Source organism: Apteryx mantelli, chromosome 17 (assembly GCF_036417845.1).
Source record: "Apteryx mantelli isolate bAptMan1 chromosome 17, bAptMan1.hap1, whole genome shotgun sequence".
Taxonomy (NCBI): Eukaryota; Metazoa; Chordata; class Aves; order Apterygiformes; family Apterygidae; genus Apteryx; species Apteryx mantelli.
The window spans coordinates 11807204-11826948 of NC_089994.1; positions in this window are offsets into that span (position 1 = coordinate 11807204).

Here is a 19745-nt window from a genome sequence, read left to right on the forward strand (position 1 = left end):
TGCCTGTATAAACAAAGACTTGCCCAGACCTATCAGTAATTGAAAGAAATGTGGCATGAAAAGCAGCTGACCAAAGCATTGTCTTCTGGGAATTGAATTTTGCACAGAGTGGATGGGAAATGGAAGGAGAGACATTACCTTCCTGCAGTGTAGTACTCCTTAACCAAAGGAGGGCTTTCAGAATCCAGCTTCTAAGCCAGGAATCCCCCCCCCCTCCCCCAGCCCCTGGCAGATCCAGAGTACTAGACCTCCTTGCCAGCTCATGATCCCTTCAAGAAGTATTCCTTGGTGCAGTCAGGATAACATTTTACTGAGTGTTGTGATATTCGGCAGCCTGAGCTCAGCTGCCCTGGAGTAGCTGTGCTTCCTTGAGCCTCTTGACTCTGTATCTCTCTCTCCCTTCCCTCCAGTGCGAGGTTGGTGATGCAGCTTGCTGAGAAGGGTCTCAGCAGTACAAGGAGGTGGAGCCAAGAAACAGAATTCCTTCTGTGAGTTTAGGGACTTTGATTCTGTTTTCACATAGCCTTTTTCATGACCCCACTAGGATCCAAATGTGACCCATCAAGTCAACCTGGAATTTGGAACTCAGGAGGTAAAATGAACTTTCCAGATAGTGGCACACAGGTCTATGGGCTGTATAAGCTATATGTCACAGGGCAGAGCAGTGAGCAAAACTGCTGCTTGCACCAAGAATAAAAAAAGAAGCAACATACACCAGATTGTAAAGAGGAACTAATTCAGTTTTGCAAACCAGCTGTATGGGGCTGAACTAGCCAAGAGAAAGGAAAATTGGATACTTGGAAGGGTAGCAGTGGTTAAGGTACTAACAGCAACAGCAGTAGAAGCCATAAAACAAATATTAGAGATGTTTGCAGAAAAAGATCAGTGTGAAGCCTGCTTTCTTTGAAGCAGACTGGTCTAGCTGACTCATGCAAGGTCCTTTCCACCTCCTATCATCTGTGATTAACTTAAACTTTAGCTTCATAGTGTCTCTGCTGTTCTTGACATATTTCATACTGGGATCTCCTCAACTCCTGGTGGCCAGAGGTTGACTCAGATGAGAGCTGGCTTCCACTGAAATGTGCCTACTTTCTCAAGACTAGGTTTGTGCTTTTAACAGATGTCTAATTCTCTTTTCTCTCTAGGCCAAGGAGGTTAATTGGAGGAAAGTGACTGTACATCGGGCCCAAGAGCCTCCTACAGAGATACTTGGCACAAATAAATCAGCCTATTTTTGATGAATAACAAGGCCCCAAAGGCTCTAGTTCTTGCTGCCTGCACAAATTGCAGGTATAAATTTCACAGCTGATCACAGGGACTCCAGAATTCAATTAACTCTCTACTCATTTAAAAAAAAGTGCTGCCTGCCTATTTAATTATGAGTGTCACTGATACTACACATGCTGTTCAGGAAAACTCCAATTAATAAAGCATTGCATCATTAATATGAATGACAGCATGAAGCTTGTGACTCAGGAGTCTGTCTTGACCCTCTGCAATGACAGACTTGGGATTTATTGGAAAGTGGCATCCCTTTCCTCAGACTTGGGTGATGCTGGGGGAGTTTGGAGACTGTGTATGTACTTGCAGGCTGTACTGATTGCTCATTTTCAAGTGGCAGTTGGGGCGTAGTGTAATGCTGCTAACTGATTTGGATTGTCTGGTGCTCATGTAACCTCGGATTGTGGGATAGGGTGTGTGTGGAGAGACACAGAGCAGAAATCTAGAGATGAACCTGGTCAAGGCACATCGAGAAGAACAATGAGAAGAGCAGCAATATTCTTCTAGCGTTGCCTTTACCACATTAAAACACCTTTCACTGCCAGGAAGGGTGTTAACCAAAGCTGTACAAATAACCACATCTCTAAAGAATGTTTCATTTTCAAGTGTTCTTGATATTAAATTTAGCTCAGTTTCAAAGATCTATCAATAAACAGAAATGTTTCATTTTGACTTGCTCAGGTTGTCTCTTGTTTTAAGCTATAACTGATCTGACTTTTTCTCTGGCTCTACCTGTGCTTTGTTCTTCACTCTTGATTTAGCACCTTGTTGGCTGTGTTATTGGAGGTGGTCTCTGATTTTGTTGCTGCATCTTCCCACTTTAGGCATGTCTGTTCCAAATGGTTCTTACCACAACCTGAAGATCAGCATGGTAAACAAAAGGCATTTGGCCTTTCTCTGCAAACTTTGTCCCCCCTCCCCCCCTTAGTTGCTATGTGTAACCCACCAAGATCATAATCTAGCATTTTCTTTACTCTTTTTTTCAGGCTATGTCTAGTTTATGCCTCAGTGCTGAGTTTCCTGACTACTTTCTCTGCATGCTAATACATCGCCCCCCTCCCCCTCCAGCAGCTCTGTTCTGGACTACAGCGACCTTCTTTCCAGCAGTGGCAAAAAAAATCTTACTGCTCTAGCCAGGAGCAGATGCCACCCCAATCTAGATGTCATGGCTTCATCATTGCTCCAGCTCCATTCATCTCCCTGGGAATTCACACACAGCAGTGCATTCGGCATATGTGTATTCCAGATGCAATTGTAAAAAGGTGCTGGTCGCTTTGGTTGCCTTACCTTTTTCCAGCCCGTTGTCATAAGCTGCTTGCCTTCTTGCCCTTTTCTACTTGCCACTGTTTCCTGTTGTCGGTCAGAGATGCAGCTTTCATTGCCAGTTTGCCACATTTCAGTGGAACACCATCACAGTTTGCTTTCAGACACTGGGAGAAGTTGTTCCATAAATCCCTGCAGGACCACCTCTCTTGTCCACAGTCTAATTGTAATACCAAAACCAGAAGAGAAGTTCTCCCACCCTCTGGTCTGGCTCTGTATTTCTGGTCCCTTCCTGGCAGCTACTTTGGTGCTAGAACAGGGAGTGAGTGTTTTGGCTGAGTTTATTTTTGCTCGGTGAATGGCTACGCAAGCCCTAGAGCTTGTTTCAATGGATATGTAGCAAGGCCAGCACCTCTGACAGTAGTGAAAGTTTAGATTTAAGTCTATCTTTAAGCTGATGCAATCTGCAAGTAAGTGGCTGATATCCTAGGACTGCTCCTTTCATGCTGCCTACTTTCATTTTTTTTCTTTCTTTTCCTGTTGTCTCATCTTTAACTGAAATAACCTCTGTCCTGGGCCTGGAGCCACCTGTCTCTCATGTTTGTACAGCCTTAGGCTTAACAGGACTTTTATCTATGACATGGGGCCCCAGGGCAGTGCTAACGCAGCTGTTGGATTCAAACACTGATGTTTGCCCTACCTTCACTGCAGAATACAAGCTTGCATTGTAAATACGGCTGTCGCTTGACTGTGACCAAACTCCCCTGGGAGAGAGGTGAGAACTGTGCTAAGTGACTGTAACCCACTTGAATCAGCAGGGGATGGTGGCTGCTGTTGCAGCTATGCTGTTACATGTGGTTACATGGTGAATTCTAGCTCTCTTGCTCCAGTTGTGGAAGCTTTGGAGGCCACCATTTCCTATCTTTTTCAGGTAGGTCTCAGTAGCTGTAATGCAGCACTTGGCTTGAAAAAACTGGCTAAGACTCAACAGTCAAGGGGATAGGATACTTCTTACCAGAAGGCCGAGTTTCTCCTCCTTGTTTTCCTTTCCTGTCATGTGTCTTCACAATTCATTTGTTTCCTTACTGTTTTCTCATCTGCAAAATAAGAATAGCAGAGTAAACAACCTCAGTGTTAAATGGACTGAACTTTAAATTACCTTGAGCATAGTGTGTACAGCATTTGTCAATGATTTAGGAGAATTGAATTCAGGTCTTTGTTTTGGCAGAACTGAGACACGTAGGCTCATCTGTATGAAGGTAACAGGACATTTCTGGTTTTGACAATTATAGTACCTGTCCAAACTGTTCTGCAAAAAGTTTTGATTGTTATTTTTTGTTGCAAAGTGTCATTTTATAAGTTGCCAGACTTCCTGACCTGCTGTAGCCAGGCATGTAGGTTTTTGCTTTTACTTGCCTTATAGGAGTAGATGGTTTGCTTCCTACAGAAAGGGCAGTACCTCAAACTGCAAGGCAAAAGCAGTGAACTTCCTGTTTGTTGTCTTCTGGCTACCTGTGGGAGTGAGGGATGAGTAAAAGTGGTGAGCCACTTCAGTCTGTGCCCCTGGAACAGCAATGACTTTGCCAGTAGAGCTGTGCTGTTGTTTGTGCAGCCTTCCCACATCTGTCTTTCTGAAAACATCACTCATCTGCAGTGAAATTCCTTGTAATGCTGGAGGAAATGAGAATGTGAGACTGCACCACAATGGTATGCAGATAATGGGAGCTCCCCTGTGAAAGGCTGAAACACTGAGAATTCCTGCCTCCAGTTTTCCTGGCTTTGAAGTTAGGCTTTTACAAGCCAGCCTTGCTATGGTGCCAACTTAATCCTGATAGCTGATTTACTACTCTTAAGAGGCCCCTCCTTGCTTCTTTGCACTCCCCTCCTCTCTTCCTTCTCTGAAACAGCCACAATGCAACGGAAATGACACCCACACTGGCCAAACGTGTTGGGAGGGAGGAAGGTGAAGAGAAGGAAGATAAAGGGCTCTCAGTGCTGCTTCATAACTGTGTTTTACCCTGGTAAGTAGTGTGGGTGAATTCTTTGGCAGTAAATGCAGTTGGAGACAGTGTCATCCAGCGCTCAGGTTACTCCCAGGCTGGGATACCGAGTCCTTCCAGCTCCTTCTGGGTAAACCTGCAGTGCCTTGTCTCCAGCACGTGTTGGCTTCCAGGCAGCTTATTCACTTTGCAAGACACAGCTCTCTTGCCAGTGTAACTCATGGAGGAAAAACGCTCTGCATTTTCTTCTTTGTCCGATACGGTAAAAACCGTTCTTTGCTTTCTGTGTAATGAGCTTTGGCCTAAGGAAACTGAGGAGCTAACTTTCAATGCTCTTTGTCCCTTTTAGATGCCAGGAAGCTGCTGGTGCAGGGGCTCCCTGCTCACATTCTCAGGTTCATTATATTTTGGAATTAGATGGGTATTCTACACGAGAGTCTTCCCTTCTCCCTTTTATGTCCTTTGCGGACATCTACAACACTTCCAGGGAGGACAGGGAGCCCTTTAGGTGTTTCACATGTGTGAAATTGCTGTGTGCTCATTCTTTTTTTGCAACACCTGCTAGAAGGTGTGTGGGGCCTCTAGGGATTTGCAGCCCACTGTTTGAAAACCATTCTTTGACAGTGTGTGGGAACACATGACAGAGAGGTGAGGGCCAGTGAGACTTGTAGCATCCCAGATTTTATCAGTTTATGCTGCTATGAAACTATGTTCTAAGCAGTGAATAAAGTACTTCAGCTCTAATTTTAAGGAAGTGACAGTAACGTATACTAGCCAAAGATCAAGTCTTGCTCTTAAACAGGCTGGGATAAGGAGGGCATGTACTTCACACTCATAGATGCTTTTTCCTTTGGCTGAATTCCATTTACCACTCAGAGATAGTATAAATACCCATGCATACTTACAACTTCAGCTTTCTGTTGAGTGCTGTTGACCACATTTCACCAGAACAACTCCTAGATCACAACACTTAGAAATATAGCAGATAAATCTAGCATATTATAATACAGCTCTTGAACAAGACCCAGAGGCCTGGGATTCTGATTCAGTTTGGATTGGCAACAAATTCAGAGGCTTATCTGAACCTGGGGAATGGGAATCAAAAACATGTGAGCACTGGCTTTCCTGGGAGGCTTCTGAAACTTTTGCTTCTATGCTTAGCTCAATCTCAGGGTATTTGCTTTTGTTTCAGCACTGTGTTCCTATCCGAGCCTGAAATCAGAAGCATGAGACAGGCAAAAATAAGTGACTGAGAGTGTGGATTAAAGTCTGACCTTTGGGTTATCTCAGTATCAGAAGATTCAGGGTGTGTATATATTTCTTTTTACATGTCTGCTCATTCTAATCAGAATCAACATTTAGATGAAACAAAATTGACTTGAATACTTGCCCAAACTGTGAAGTTCTTAGATTTTGAGATTTGATGAAGTGTGGTTCAGTTCTCTTTAATGTTTCTGCAGCTCTGTGCTATCTAGTTGCAGCTGGGATCAATAGTGAAGGTGCCAAAATAAAGCTGGAGTGGCTGTTTTTGGGCTTTTCCAAGCCTGATGGAAAGAAAATAAGAAAGCGAGAGGGCCTGTTGTTAACTGGAGTGTTTTCTTACCTCATGGTGCAACAATCTGCCTTAAAGGAGTACAGCGGTCAAGACCAGTACAAAGAATTGTTTTCCTTCCAGCCCTCTTGGGAAGCTCTGTGAGGATAATCAGTGGGCTTTATTTGAAATATTCATCTCCGTCTTGGAGGCATTGGGCCCTTTGGATAAATTGCTGAGGAAAGCACACATTAAGAAGTTTTGTTTGTTTGTTTTTTCTGGTGAGAAACTGAAGTAGCCCAGTGATTTGATCTGCTTTTGAAAGAGGTCACTCTTTGTGGCTCCCAAAGGAAGGTTCTTGCTCTTAGAGATGTTGCTCAGGAGATACCTAAATAGTAATTATTGTCGTTTGAGAAATGTGTATTTCTGCACTGCTAGAATATTTGTCATGGCTTTTTAAGAAAACAGAATGCCTTAAAAGCCTCAAAAGAAAAGTACCATTTCTCTAAGTTAAATTATAATAGCATTCCCTTATTACATAGGAGGCTGATATTTTTAAAAGCCCAGAATTTAGGATTAAAAAGAACTTTCAGCTTTTTCATTGGCTTTCTCCTGGGCTGTAAGCAGACTGAATTTCCTGGCAGTGCCTTTAGCAGTGTTATCCAGAGTGCTGTGTTGGGAAGGTGGGTTTGTGTGTAGATTCTTTGCACTGAATCATTGAAACCCATCATAGAATTCTGTATTCTGCCAGTCTCTAGGGCTGCCTAAACAGTGCCTAAAGCTTGCAAATAAACTATCAGGCCCTTATCTTGAATGAACCTAACGTTTCTCCTTTGCAAAAATTGCATACTGTGGTGTCAGCTTTGCCAGAGAAGACAGAATCCGAAATTACTGTGTCTTGTGGGTGCTTCAAACCTTTTGTCATGAGCTGAAGCTGATATTCCTCATGCTTTAATTTTATGAGCAGCTAGGTGGAGGATGGGGTGATTCCACTGGAAAGGACTGGCAATGCAGCTAAATATGCAGACTTTACATCCTGCCATTTCCCCCCACAGAAGTTTGTGTTAGCCATTGTGCTGATATATAGGGAATGGAAGAATAGTTAGTATCTTGCTGCAGTTGCAGAGGTAGGAAGCTGGGTTTATGCTAAAGATTCTTTTTTTTTTTTTTTTTTTTTTTTTTTGCTGCCTAGCTGTAAAACAGCTCAGGCTTGGGACTTGGGGCAAGTAAGCATCTTAGGTTTGATATTACTGTTATACGCTGATTTAGAAACATGTGATGTTGAGCACAATGAGAGGTGGGAACCTCTTAATTTCTTCCAAACTCTTCTCTTTAGCAGACTTTTTCTTTTCTATTCAGAAAGGAATGTGAACTTTGTCATGTAGAACCAGAAATACAGATTCAACATTAAGCAGCCAGATTTTGCCAAATTCTTCAATTTCCTTGCTTCAGGTCCTGGACCTTGGCCTTTCTATAGCAGTCTCAGCTTGTATTATTTTGCTGGATTAATACTATGGATGATTTTTTGTGACCTAAGTTAGGTGCTCTGGTTCTCAAGTCTGTTGAGCCTTGCAATATGTTGGTTTGGTGCTCTTCTGTAATGTTGTTCTTCCCATACAATATCCCTTCATAGATAGGGACTAATTAAGGGGTTTATAAAGTTTTATTAAAATCTGTAAGCCCTTTGGAGACATATTTAACAAATTGCATGCACTGCTTAGCTTAATCAGGGCTGTTCATTTTTGTATCCTAAGACACTTATGTGAAGGAATATCTGGACACACAGGAGGTACAGCAAGTTGCTATAGCTCACTCAGCAGTGAAGTCTGGGCAAGACTACTGGTCTTCTGGGCAGGATGGTTATTTTTACAAGACATGGCGAAGTGAGTATCTGGCTGAGCTATGTGAAGATCTGGCCTGATTACACTAGTGGTGTTAGAAGCATGTTCTTGAAAGCAGAATTTGGCACTGCTTGCTACCACTGCACCACACTGGCTTCATGTACTCTCACTCTTGGCACTGAGTTTCTACTACTGGAAATAGGGTGGAATAATGTTGGGCAGCAAATCTTTTACAACCTAGTAAATTTAGGAGGTGGAAAAGTCTTCAAATGGCTGATTGAACTTGTCTGGAACAGTTATGAAATTCTGCTTGGAGCTAGAGCAAGGTAAATAGCTTAGGTGTCCCCTCTGCTCCCTCACTTGTATTTCTAGGGCAAAAAATTAGAATTTCTTCAGACTAAACAAAACTCTGACCTCTTGATTTAGCACCCCACCCCCCTTTTTTGTAAGCAACAATTTGTCTATGCAAACAGTAATTACAAAAGCTTTTGGAACTGCTGAAGTTGGGCTCTCCACCCTCATTCCCCAAATTCACTTGGTTCCATTTAGAAGAGTTTATTGGCAAAGATACTTCATGCTGTGAAGAATTTGTTTCTTAATAGAACATGGAGCAGAAGTGGAATTGTGCTAGTTGCATGTATTTTGCCTTCTCAGGATTAGCCCCGAGCAATTATCTGACTACGGCCTGTGCCAAAAAAACACAACAGAACAATTTTAGCAGTGCCAACGAAAACTCCAGAATGTGTTGCACTCAAGAGTGTAATTTTAGATTCTGTTTTCAAGTCGTATTTCTGTGACATTACTGACTTTAGGAAAAATAATACCCCAGGGCTTGCTTTGCAAACAGGATGGAGCTTTATGATTTGGCAGCTTTCTGTACACAGAAAGACAAATGTTCATCACTTAAAACCTCTGTATAACAACAGGCTTTGTTTCCTATCAGAAGTTGAAAGTAATAAGAAAAAGTTGAAACTAATATGGAAAGGAAGGTGGTTAGGCACTTGTCTGCGCCCTTGGAGCAGGGATGCTCATATCACTTCTAGGAAAACCTGAGCTGTGTGAAGATTTGTTCTGGGAGCAAGAGCACTTCTGGCTAAATTTTGTGCGTAGAGATGGCCTGGGCAAGATTTGAGCTCTCAGAAATAGTTGTTTCTGCTTGTGCTTCCCTGTGGTCTCTGTTCAGCACACAGACATGTCTGAATCCCATGAGAGGATGGGAGGGCTCTGCTGCTCCCCTGAGCAGGTCCCCCGCTGCCTTCTTGAGCTCTGGCATTTCAATGTGGCCTGTTTGATATCAGCTTGAGGGATTTAGATGTAGTGGTGACACCCCCAAGCATACTCAGCTCAGAGCTCTACTGTCAGGAGAAGTTTCTTAACTTCTTTCAGGAGTTCCCTGTTGATTGTAGGCCTGGCAGGGACTCGGAGAAGCTATCTGGTCCTTCCTCCCAGCCTGCATTTGGGTCATGTCCACTTGAATGATGCTTGTCAAATCAGTTCCTACAGATCTCCGTAGCTGAGATGCCACAGCCTCTCCTGTTCATAAACTTTCTTTCTGTTAGAGAGGTTTTTCTTCATTGTATTTCAAATTTCCCTTTCTGCAATTTTAAGCCTGTTGCTTCTTTGTTCTACACAGGCACTGCAGATGGAATAAGAACTCCTTTCCAGCCTACAGTAGGTCATTTTGCATTTTATCCTTACTAGACCTTCCCCTTCTACCCATCCCAGCCCTTTCCTGAGACTGAACAGTCTGTGTGCTTCTACTCCCCCCCCTTTTTTTTCCTTCTTTTTTGTAGGTGCCTATTTTAGAACTCTCCACAGTATCTGCACCAGGTGCTTTTGGGTAAATCGGAAGTGAATTAAAGGAAACATAATGTTTGTATAAGCCTTTTTAATTCTAGAAGGCTCAGTAGGCTGTATGGGTGCCTTCAGGGGTCTCAGATCCCACCTGGTTTCTTGGTTCGGGCAATTCTTGACACGGTCTCCTCTGGCTCCCCCATGATACTCCTTTCACCTGGTTCAGGTTTCGCTGACAGCACATCCTTTTATGTGCTTTTGAACTCCCCAGAGCATTTCCCTATGTGAATACTTTTTTTCCATAGGAAACCCCTTACTGAAGGGAAACAAGGTGTTTTCTTGCTCTAGTGTGAGCCATGCTGCAACCTTTCCTTTGCTCTGTGCCCCTCATCATGCACAAATGCAAAGCTGGTCACATAAGCCACAAGTGATTCAAAGTAGTTAGAAGAAGAGATGACACCAGCTCTGGCAGCTGGTTGATTCAGCATGCTCTGAGATGCTCAACAAGTTCATAAAAATCAGTTGAATTACACACAGACTTCTTTCAAAATCAGCTCCAGTGACTTCAGTGGGGTTACTTCCAGTGTATAGCGGTGCATGTGGCGCGGTATGGCTTTTCTGTTGCTTAAGAGCAGTTCTGTTTGGCAAGCTCAAGCACAGCAAATATTATCTGAATGAGTAGGCTCATTGTTTGCAGGAGTGGTCAGACGTAGGCATCAGGTTGTCTCTGGGTGTGTGAACTAATAGTTCTGTTCCAGAAAAACATGTGAAGCTTGTGCTCATTTCCAAGGAAGTGAATAATTTGCTGTGAGCATGAACCCTGTCAGGGAGGGGCTATGTCTTCCCCTGAATGTGTGCAGTGTCCAAAAATCTTGGGCACTGTTGTAATATAAATAACAGATCCTCATAGTCTCATCAGCTTGTAGACTCCCTTGGGGAACTTTGCATTCTTCTGTAAATATGAGCTTTGTGGGAGAAGTCTGATGCTACATGAGTGTGTGAGTTTCCTTCCCAATTGGCATGAAAAGGCTATAAATCTGTGGAGATACAAGCCCTTCCCCCTCTCTGTTCTTACAAAATTAATGGGTGTTCAGTTAAGCTAAAACAAAGAGTGGTTTCCCTCGGGCAAAGTTGTCTTAAATTGGAGAAGGGAGGGAAAAAAGAAAGCATTTTAGCATACAAATAGAAAACCTTGTTTAAATCTGTGTGTAATAAAGCAGTAAGTGTCCAAGAAAAGAAATTGTATCTTTTGCTCTGCTTTGGGCTTTCTGCTTCCTGGGAGTGTAGGGGTTGAAAAATAAACAAGGGCTAATGGTAATGGATATTAAGGGTGACCTTGGCCTGTATGGTGATTTGCATGACCCTTGTACAGTTTCCGAGTTTGATAATGGAGACTTTCAAACTCTACCTCTGTCTGACAGAGGTCAACTGCTTCTCTTTGACTGCAGATTTCTCTCCTCACTTTCTACTTCTGCATTAAAGTGACATTTTAAGGGATAGCAGCAGAGAGCTAATAGCAAAGTCATTAAAACTTCAGTTTTTCCTCTGTACCTCAAAGTCTCTTTGAACAAAGTGGTGGCAGGTGCCAACATGGCAGTGTGTGGGTTTTTTTTTGTTTTTTGTCTAATCTTGAAGAAGCCAATTGGGGGGGGGGGGAACCTACCCAACTGGCACCTGATCTGCTCCTGCTTGACAGCAGGGAACAGGGATCATCTGGAAAAGAGACTGGAGGTTATGAAAACCAGCCTGGCTTTAAATGCTTCCTACCACTAAATTCAGGAGAAACTATATGGAAAAATCCTTCCTTTTCACTGTACCTGGCTTTATATTTCTTGGAGTCTAAAGTGAGCAGAAGACATACTTCTCACTTGTTAGAAACCAAATGAGACTGGTAGCCCGCAAAACAGGAAAGCAGAAAAATACTTCATTTGTATCACTGCTTAGCAAACAATGATGGATGCCTCCAGCTTTGGTAGCAATGCAGTTAAGGAATCTGGTGTCTGTAGATGTTGCTACAAAATCCCTAGCTGTGGGAGGAAGAGTTATCTCAAATGGCTAGTGGGGCTTTTGAGTTTTCCTTAGGGTAATGATGAAAATAAATCAGTGAATAATCTAAACCATTTGTACAAACAGTCTAAAACAGAATACAACTTTCACTGGTGGCTGAGAAGGCTGAGATGCAAAATCTCTGCAGGCTCATCTGGATGTTCAAATAATATGAGTTGTGAGCCGTTTTCCTTAGTGTGGATTTGTGTTTAATGTTGCAAAGAGTTTAAGTCTTTGTTGCATTTTTTTTGTTTTGTTTTTAGATAGACTTGGAATATTCAGGTCCAAAGGGATGTTCTGATGGCAAGTGTATTTATTATTTTGGATGCGCAAAGTAATGGCTTTCAGGGCTCCAATTAATGCTCAATAGTTTACAGCAGTGTAAAGGTATAGGCAATTTCATAAGAGTAGGAGAGCTACATTTGGGAAGGGGGGGAGCATGGTCTGTGAGGAGGTAATTACACCCAGAGGATCAGAGGCACAGCTGCATTTTATGCTTGGTAATGCCCCAGGGATGTGATTATCTCTTGATAACAGAACTCCCCATGTGCCTCATTGCCCAACAAGTGTTGGGGGTGTAGTGGAAATAGCTCTTCAGTAAGTGAGTTCCCCTGAAGAGGAACCTTTTGAGAGCATTTGGGAACTTGAAGCAGCTTTTTGCTGTATAGTAAACCAGATGGTGCCCGAGAGATTTGGCTAACAATGATATTGTCATAACTGTTCTTCAGAAATCCTGAGGCATGTACTGGTTTACCAAAGGGGACCAAATATTGCCTGCTAGATAGATTAAGTCTGCTCTGTGGCTCCAGAATAGGGCTGCCTTTAGGCACAGCCAAAGCAAGCAGCTGCTTTGAGTAGCAGATCACTGGGTGGCAAAATGGGTGGGGAGAGTGTCTCAGCCCTGGTAAGTATGGCCTGTGAACCTGCTCTTTCTGATTAAGAAGCCGCTATGTGGATGGAACGACTGTGCCATGAGGAGATGCCTGGTCTTGTGCCTTTTCTTCCTCAGTCTGGCCTTCTCCCTCTTCCCTCTCCTTGCAACAGGTGAAGCTATCATCCTTGGAGTAAGGCAACTCCATTTTACTTGTGATTGCCCTTGAGCCATCTCCATTCAGAAATCCTCTCTAGGTACTCTGTGGCAGCGGGTATTCTTATTCTCTTTCTGTCTCTCTTGACTTGATCTACATCCACTCTCCTAAACGTAGCTCACCGCAGGAAGTAGTTGCTGAGAGCAATGTGATACGGCAAGGGTTTCACTTCTGCTGTCTATCAATAGCATGGTAAAGAAGATTAAGACTTTTGATGTGTTTGACTAGAACTATGGGATTCTCTACCTTGAGGCACCAATCCTCCCAGATCCCAAATGCGTTAGTGCTCATTTACAGAAAGTCAATTGGCACATTGCAACTGTGTTTTGATCCTACATCAAGGGCTTATCAACTAAATGACTGCAAGGGAGCTAGTGTTCCTAGATGTGGGCTCAGCATATGTTTGCATAGAGCCGAGGCAGATATCTGAAAGCATTTTTCAGCATTTTCTTGGTTAGATTAAAAAGAGGGGAAATATTACCTACTGCTTTTGGAAGACCCCCCCCCCCAAAAAAAAAAAAAAAGCCTTCCCCAGTCTGTAATCCAAGGTTCTCAAAGCCTGTTGCATGTTCCCTTTCTTACACGTTCTGTCCTCTCTATCCTGGAAGGGGAAGCAAGAGGGGTAAGGCTGGCTGCCTTATTTTTCTTTTTTGCCATTATCTTGCAGTGAGTTTTTGCACTAGCCTACAGACAGAGGGAAGAGCTGGGTGGGTGGTGATGAAACAATCATCACTTAAAACTATTTGCTGATAATGAGTCACTCTTTGTGGAGTCCCAATCTGTTCTCCCTTCTGTCAGATATTCCAAGTACAGCAAATCTGCTTGTTTTGCTGCAGAAAAATTTCCTTTTTCCAAAGGATGGATTCTAGCAGGAGATTTTGTTGGGAAGGGGGGGGGAATAAAAGATGCCTTTTTGTGCCAAACCTGAGTGTGAACCTTATGGCAGCGCGAGGGGGAGGAGCTGAGAGGGTTATCTGCATTCTGTAAGCTGGATACTCAGTAGTTGGCATGAGTCTCACTGAATCCCCGTGGCCTGCACTCCTCAACTGAAATTGTTATCTAATGTAAAACCTTTAGGTTGGATGCTGAGATAAAGGGCTTTCGCCAGCAGATAGGATGGTATCAGAATTTCTCAAGAGATGAAGCAGGCTCTTCATTTACCAGATTGCTCAGACCTAGAGCCTGGTAGGGAAGAACTCTGAGGTGTTTCTGTATGTTGCCTAGTGCAATAATGCCCTGAGCCTGACTTTGTTAAATTGGTTTCCATCATCTTAGCTTTTTAATTTCCATTTGCCAAGAAGAAGCCTGGAAACTGCTGCAACAGCTAGCAGTCTCTGGTACATGTGCTCCTGTCTACCAGTTACATAGCTGCTCCCCAGGCATCTATTCCCCAAGCTGAATAGGTGCTTGACATTCTCTGATCAGCAGTCAGTTGAGAAGAAAATGAATAGGAACTTCCTACTGGAGAATGAAACAGCCAGCAAAAGCTGCTAGAAGTGAAAACATCCAGAAGCTCCCAGAAGTTTTCTGCAGAAGAGGCCTGGAAATTGCTGTGACAATTGCTACATCTGTTAGCTGCCTCAGTTTGCTGCAGGGTATTGGAAGAATTTAAAGTTCTTGGAGAAGACAAATCTAGAGATCACCCAGCATAAAGTGAAATAAAGCCTGCATGATAGGAATAGTCAGTTATGCTTCCCTTTCTCTTGCAGTTCAAACTGTAATGATATATAGTTGATATCTTGATAAATGCCATCTGGTGTGTTAACTACTGTCTGGCTTGTGTTCGGATGGCTATGATGTCTTCCCCAGTAAGATTCCTAAACTAACAGACCAGTCCTGTAGATTTCAATGAAAACTCAATTTTCTTGTAAAAGGTTTAATGGGAAGTTTATTGGAGTATTGATAATGGAGAATGCAATAGAGGTGTCACAGAGTTAATATATTGGAAGACATTAGAGCATACATTGCATGTTTATCACTGTCAAATTCAATTAAGATTTTAATTATAAATAAAAAGAGGTGGGCATTCAAGCACAGGAAAGTATGTGCAAGGGAAGGGCTGAAAGTTGGAGCTGAGGTAAAGGAGGCTGAAAGGGGCCAGTCAAGAGGAGAATTCAGGGAGGCTGGGATTTTATTGCAAGAATTGTGGGGGCCTGTGTAATAAATTCAGATGTGCTTGTTCAGTGATTATCTTGTCAAGTGAGCTGGGGACTGGCAGTGAACTGGATTCGTGTCACATGTTGAAATCATCCCTAAAAGATCTGGAGCACTCTCCCAATGTATGGATGAATCTTTGCTAATGCCTGTGATACACTGCTCTCAATCTGCTCTGTCACAAATCCAGTGAAACCTTCTACCGGCATATTACAGCCTTTCAGTTTATCCTGATTCTACTCTACCCACTTCAAACACAATAATCCTTCTTGTGGATCAGATATACAGTAATCCTCCTTTACAAGTGGGAGCACAATAGGCCTGTGCAATCAGACATGATGTCATCCTGCAGTATCAGATAGAGGATTTCTTTCATACATCATATGAAACTGTCCTCTGACTTGTAGTACACAGCAGTCTTTCTGTCAGACAACTTTCACATCCATGCTGTGTGGTTCTTCTCTAGGCTTAAGGCAATGAACTCACTTGTTTTTGTCATGCTCTGCTACAACTTATGTCCCTAGAAATGTTAGCAATAGGTATAGCAAGAATCCCCACGTTTTATGTATACTCTTTGGAGTGGGGGGCTTTTTCAGTCTTCTGCTTGTGCAGGACTTGGTACAGTTTGGAGATCAGAAAACTCTGGGCATTACTGGAATATTCAGGAAAAAAAGCTGACTGTGGTGTCTCTTGCTTATTATTCTCCACAATGCTTAGCTTCTGTACACTGCACCGCTCTCTTCTACGTTGTGAAGTCTATCTCTGAGCTGCGTTGGTAACAGGTGCTGCAGTCTTCTTAAACTAGACACTGTGCAAATTGTTGGCTGTGTGGTGTTAAACAGCTGCCAGCTCTTCCAGCTGCACCCTGTTCTCCTCCTGCTAGCTCAGGTGTGTTTGCCCTGTCTTGCACAGACTGCTGTTTTATAATCCTTTTGCTGGGGATGATACAGGAGAGGTGTCTTTGCATGTTCTCTGTAACCTTTCTCTAATCCTTCTTGTGGGTTCTGAGTACTGTAAATCCTCTCCTCTTTAAGTACATACTCTGCAATTTCTTGGTTGGGGTGGGGGAGGAGGGAGATGCTGTCATGTGGAAGGAAAGCATGTATCCTATTGCTTTCTTAATCCTCTAGTCTGTTAGAAAGCAGCTACACATCCTGCCTGATTGAATACCTGCCTTGTAATTCAATCTAGGGGTTCCGCTGCCATTCATAAATAGATTACATTGTTCTGCTGCGGTGTACTGCTAGGCAGGCTGCTTGATTGAATGGTGGGTTTGTGTATCGCACCAGGCAATGCGAAATGTTTTTTTTTTCTGCCTCTCTTATGGGAAACTGGAGGGACCAAGCAAGAAGCTGAGTCAGGGTGCAGAAGAGTTGGGGCTTTCAGCCTTCTTGACTTTAGGAGATGCATACCCAAATATTTCCATGGCTAAGAGCCACATAACGCATTGTACATCAGTGAGGAGTTGGGTGGATGGAGTGCCAGGAATGGTTTGCAAGTGGGAAATGATAATGGTTGCTCAAAGATCCCACTGCTGCATTCATTATATGACTAGGTTAGTGTGTCTGGCTGCTGCTGGGCCAGTGACAGCAGGATGACTGCATGACCTGACAGCCCGTGAGGAAGCACCTCTTTGCTGACTGCATAACATTTGTTTGTTAGCCATGTGAAGCTCCAAGGTAGCTCTCATCATTGAGGAGCATAAAGTGGTCCTTCAAAAGGTAACTGCATTTGGGCTGTGCTGTTAGAAGGCTCTAGATACTGATCGTGGGATGGGTGCTGTCTTTCTCTGCTTTATATTTGTCCTGCTGACTAAAAGCTTGGTGACTTGTGCTGTACTGACCTTCTGCTTCCACACAAATGACTGCACAGTGCAACATGGCTTGGCTGTGATACTTTTAGTATCTTCATCATCCGATGCAATATCTATCAGCACTGACTGGCACTTTCTTGGTAACATCAGCACAAGTTTCTCTTGGTGGGACAGAGAATGATGGATGTAGATTTCTTGCATACTGAAGACCACTTCAGATAGCATGCTGCCAGTGAGCACTTTGAGAGGCTGAAATGAACTCTGCTTGCAAAATGGATGTCTCTCTGCTGCCAAGGAAAAGACTGAAGTTGAGCTGGTAAGCCATAATCAGTGTTTTTATTAAAAAAAGAAAAGAAAAAGAAAAAAACCAACAGCAACAAAAATTCCTACTTCTCACTATTGTTGCTGGGAAGAGAACCATGAGATGGTGTTTGCTCGTGGGTTCCTCTCTCATTCTAAAGCTGTTCTAGGTTCATGGCACAATGGAAGTGGGGGACCTTACAGGTGAAATTGGTTTCCCTGTTGGTTACACAGTACTGATTTGATCTTCCCCAATGTTTGTTCTTCCTGAGTTGTGAGGTGGGTGATGATCTTTACTTGAGGAGAAGCTTGATGGTTCCTTCTCAGGAGGAGCCTTCTTAAGCACCTCTTTGAACAGAGTAAACTGATCTTGCCACAGTGTTACTGCCCCCTGCTTTTTATTTTCATTAAATACTATATATTCACATGAAGGTGCTAAAATAAATCACTTGCAGAAGCACCTTTTAAAACTTGTCAGCTGTGGGATTTTCCCCCCAGGACCTTTGCCTCTTAGGACTGTAAATGGCTTCCGAAAGCAGGGGAAAGCCATTATTAATTACACTGCCTAATGAACTCATTTGGCTTTCTGCCCAGCTTCCAAAAACAGGACTAGCACCAGGCTGGATATACTGTTGTCTCACTGTAATTATGTTTATATGCAAAGTTAATTTTTGTTTTCATAAATTGATTTGAGGCTTCTGGAAGCTATTTGGAGATAATTAACTTTGCCCACACAGACCTATATAAGGACTTTTGTTTACAAGGTAGTGCGTGGTGCTGGAACATGGGTGTAAGTTCCTGGATTCATCTGGAACTATTCAGTTAGCAGCTTTGTGCAGCCATTTCCAGATTAGATTCCCTTCTCTCTGTGGACAACAATAGCAAGCAAATACCATAGTTCTGCGGTTGTGCAGACTGGTAACAACACTCAAGGTGGACCTGCAGTTTCGAGCTGTGATCCAAACAAATTGCAATCCAAATAATTCAAATACTGTGAAAATTAGAGCTAGAATGGTGAACTCCCTTAACATGAACAATAAACACAACAGTCTCAAATGGCCCAGGTCTATAAGGGTACAAGACCAGGCTTCCACAAATAAGTAAGCTGTTGAGGAAAAGCATCTTTCACATATCTTTCGTAATGGTCAGGATAGAGAACAAGCAACGAAAATGGAAGGTGATTTTAATGGGACCTTCAACAGCAGGACAGACAGATTATCGCAGAAGTAACTTATTTGTTCAGTCACAGGAGTGTGTCTTTGGATTCCTGGCCCATTCAGTGAACTCTTTCTTCGAATCAGTTCATGAATGAGCAAATTTATTATGCATTGGGATCCATTAGAGAACTGTGTAATAACCTCAGGATGCAGAGCCCTGCTCTCTAGACATGGCTGCTGAAGAGCAATAGCGGGGGAAAGCCAGATCTCTTTAACAGCTCTAAACCTGTTTGGAAGCTTGTTTGACCGCTTTACAACATAGGGGAATGCTGAGTCCTGTGTAATAAAGCAGAGGACGGCCTGGCTGAGTGAAGCAGCTTGTGTAGGTCACTGCCCATTTTTAAATTGCCAGTGCTAACTTTTTAAGCTGCGGAGTTCCTGTGTTAGTGCACTGCAAATTTTCTTTAAAAAGATTTGTTCCCTGAAGGCCTAAAAATATACCAACTCCTTACTGCATGCTTCAATACCATGAACAAAACTACATCAGAAGGCCTTTAGGCTAGATTGGCATAAGGTGTGTCTCTGCTTTTGCTAGGAAAGAATGGTATAGGCTTCATAGTTCTGGGTCTACAGGCAATTCTGTCCGTTCTAGTCTGTCTTGCTTGTAATGAACAACTTTTCCCAACCCTTGCAGAATACCAGTGTCCATCCCGTAGCCAGACTGCCAGCAAGCTCATAAATTCCATCTTTGCCTACTTGAATCTTTACGTTCCTGTTTCCTGAGCAAATCCCCAGGGTTAGTGTTTTCTAAGTTTTATCTAGTGTTTCAGTCGGGATCAGGAAACTTTTGCAGGTTGAAGGTGAGCATGTTGGAACAGCAACCCTGGATGAGATCAGGAAAAAACCAAAAACTTCCGGAGGACACTTGTAGTGTTTCATCTGCAATTCTTCTTGCTGTAAAAGAAGAGGCAAGGCGAAGGGTTAGCAGAGGGTTTGCATATTTCCAAAGTTTAACTTATTTCTTTTTCTCCCCTGTTATTCAGAAGCAGAGTTATAAGTTTCATTCCCTATGTGCTAGTGCACTTGCTGGCAGTGGTCATTTCAGTGGGTTCAGTTGGAGGTCAACTGCTCTTCTAAGATTTTAAGAAAGGAGATGGTTCCACAGAGGAAACTTACCATTGCTCTTGTATCTTGTATTTATTAGTAGGTGTTCAGAGATGTCCGGGAAGTAAATGGAACTTCTAGCTTTGTGCTAGGAAGGTAGATGGGGTGGAGAATTGGTGCTACACCAACAAAATAATACCTGGGTGATTTTCCTAGTTATTTGGATAATGCTATTTTAAATATTTTACATATTTTAAATTATCACTAAGCACTAAATAGCCAAATCCTTTTCCAAGTGAAATGAGAGCGTTGTATGTTAAATCATTATGCAACTATATTAAAGATGTAATGGGGGAGTGGCTAATTGGGTGTC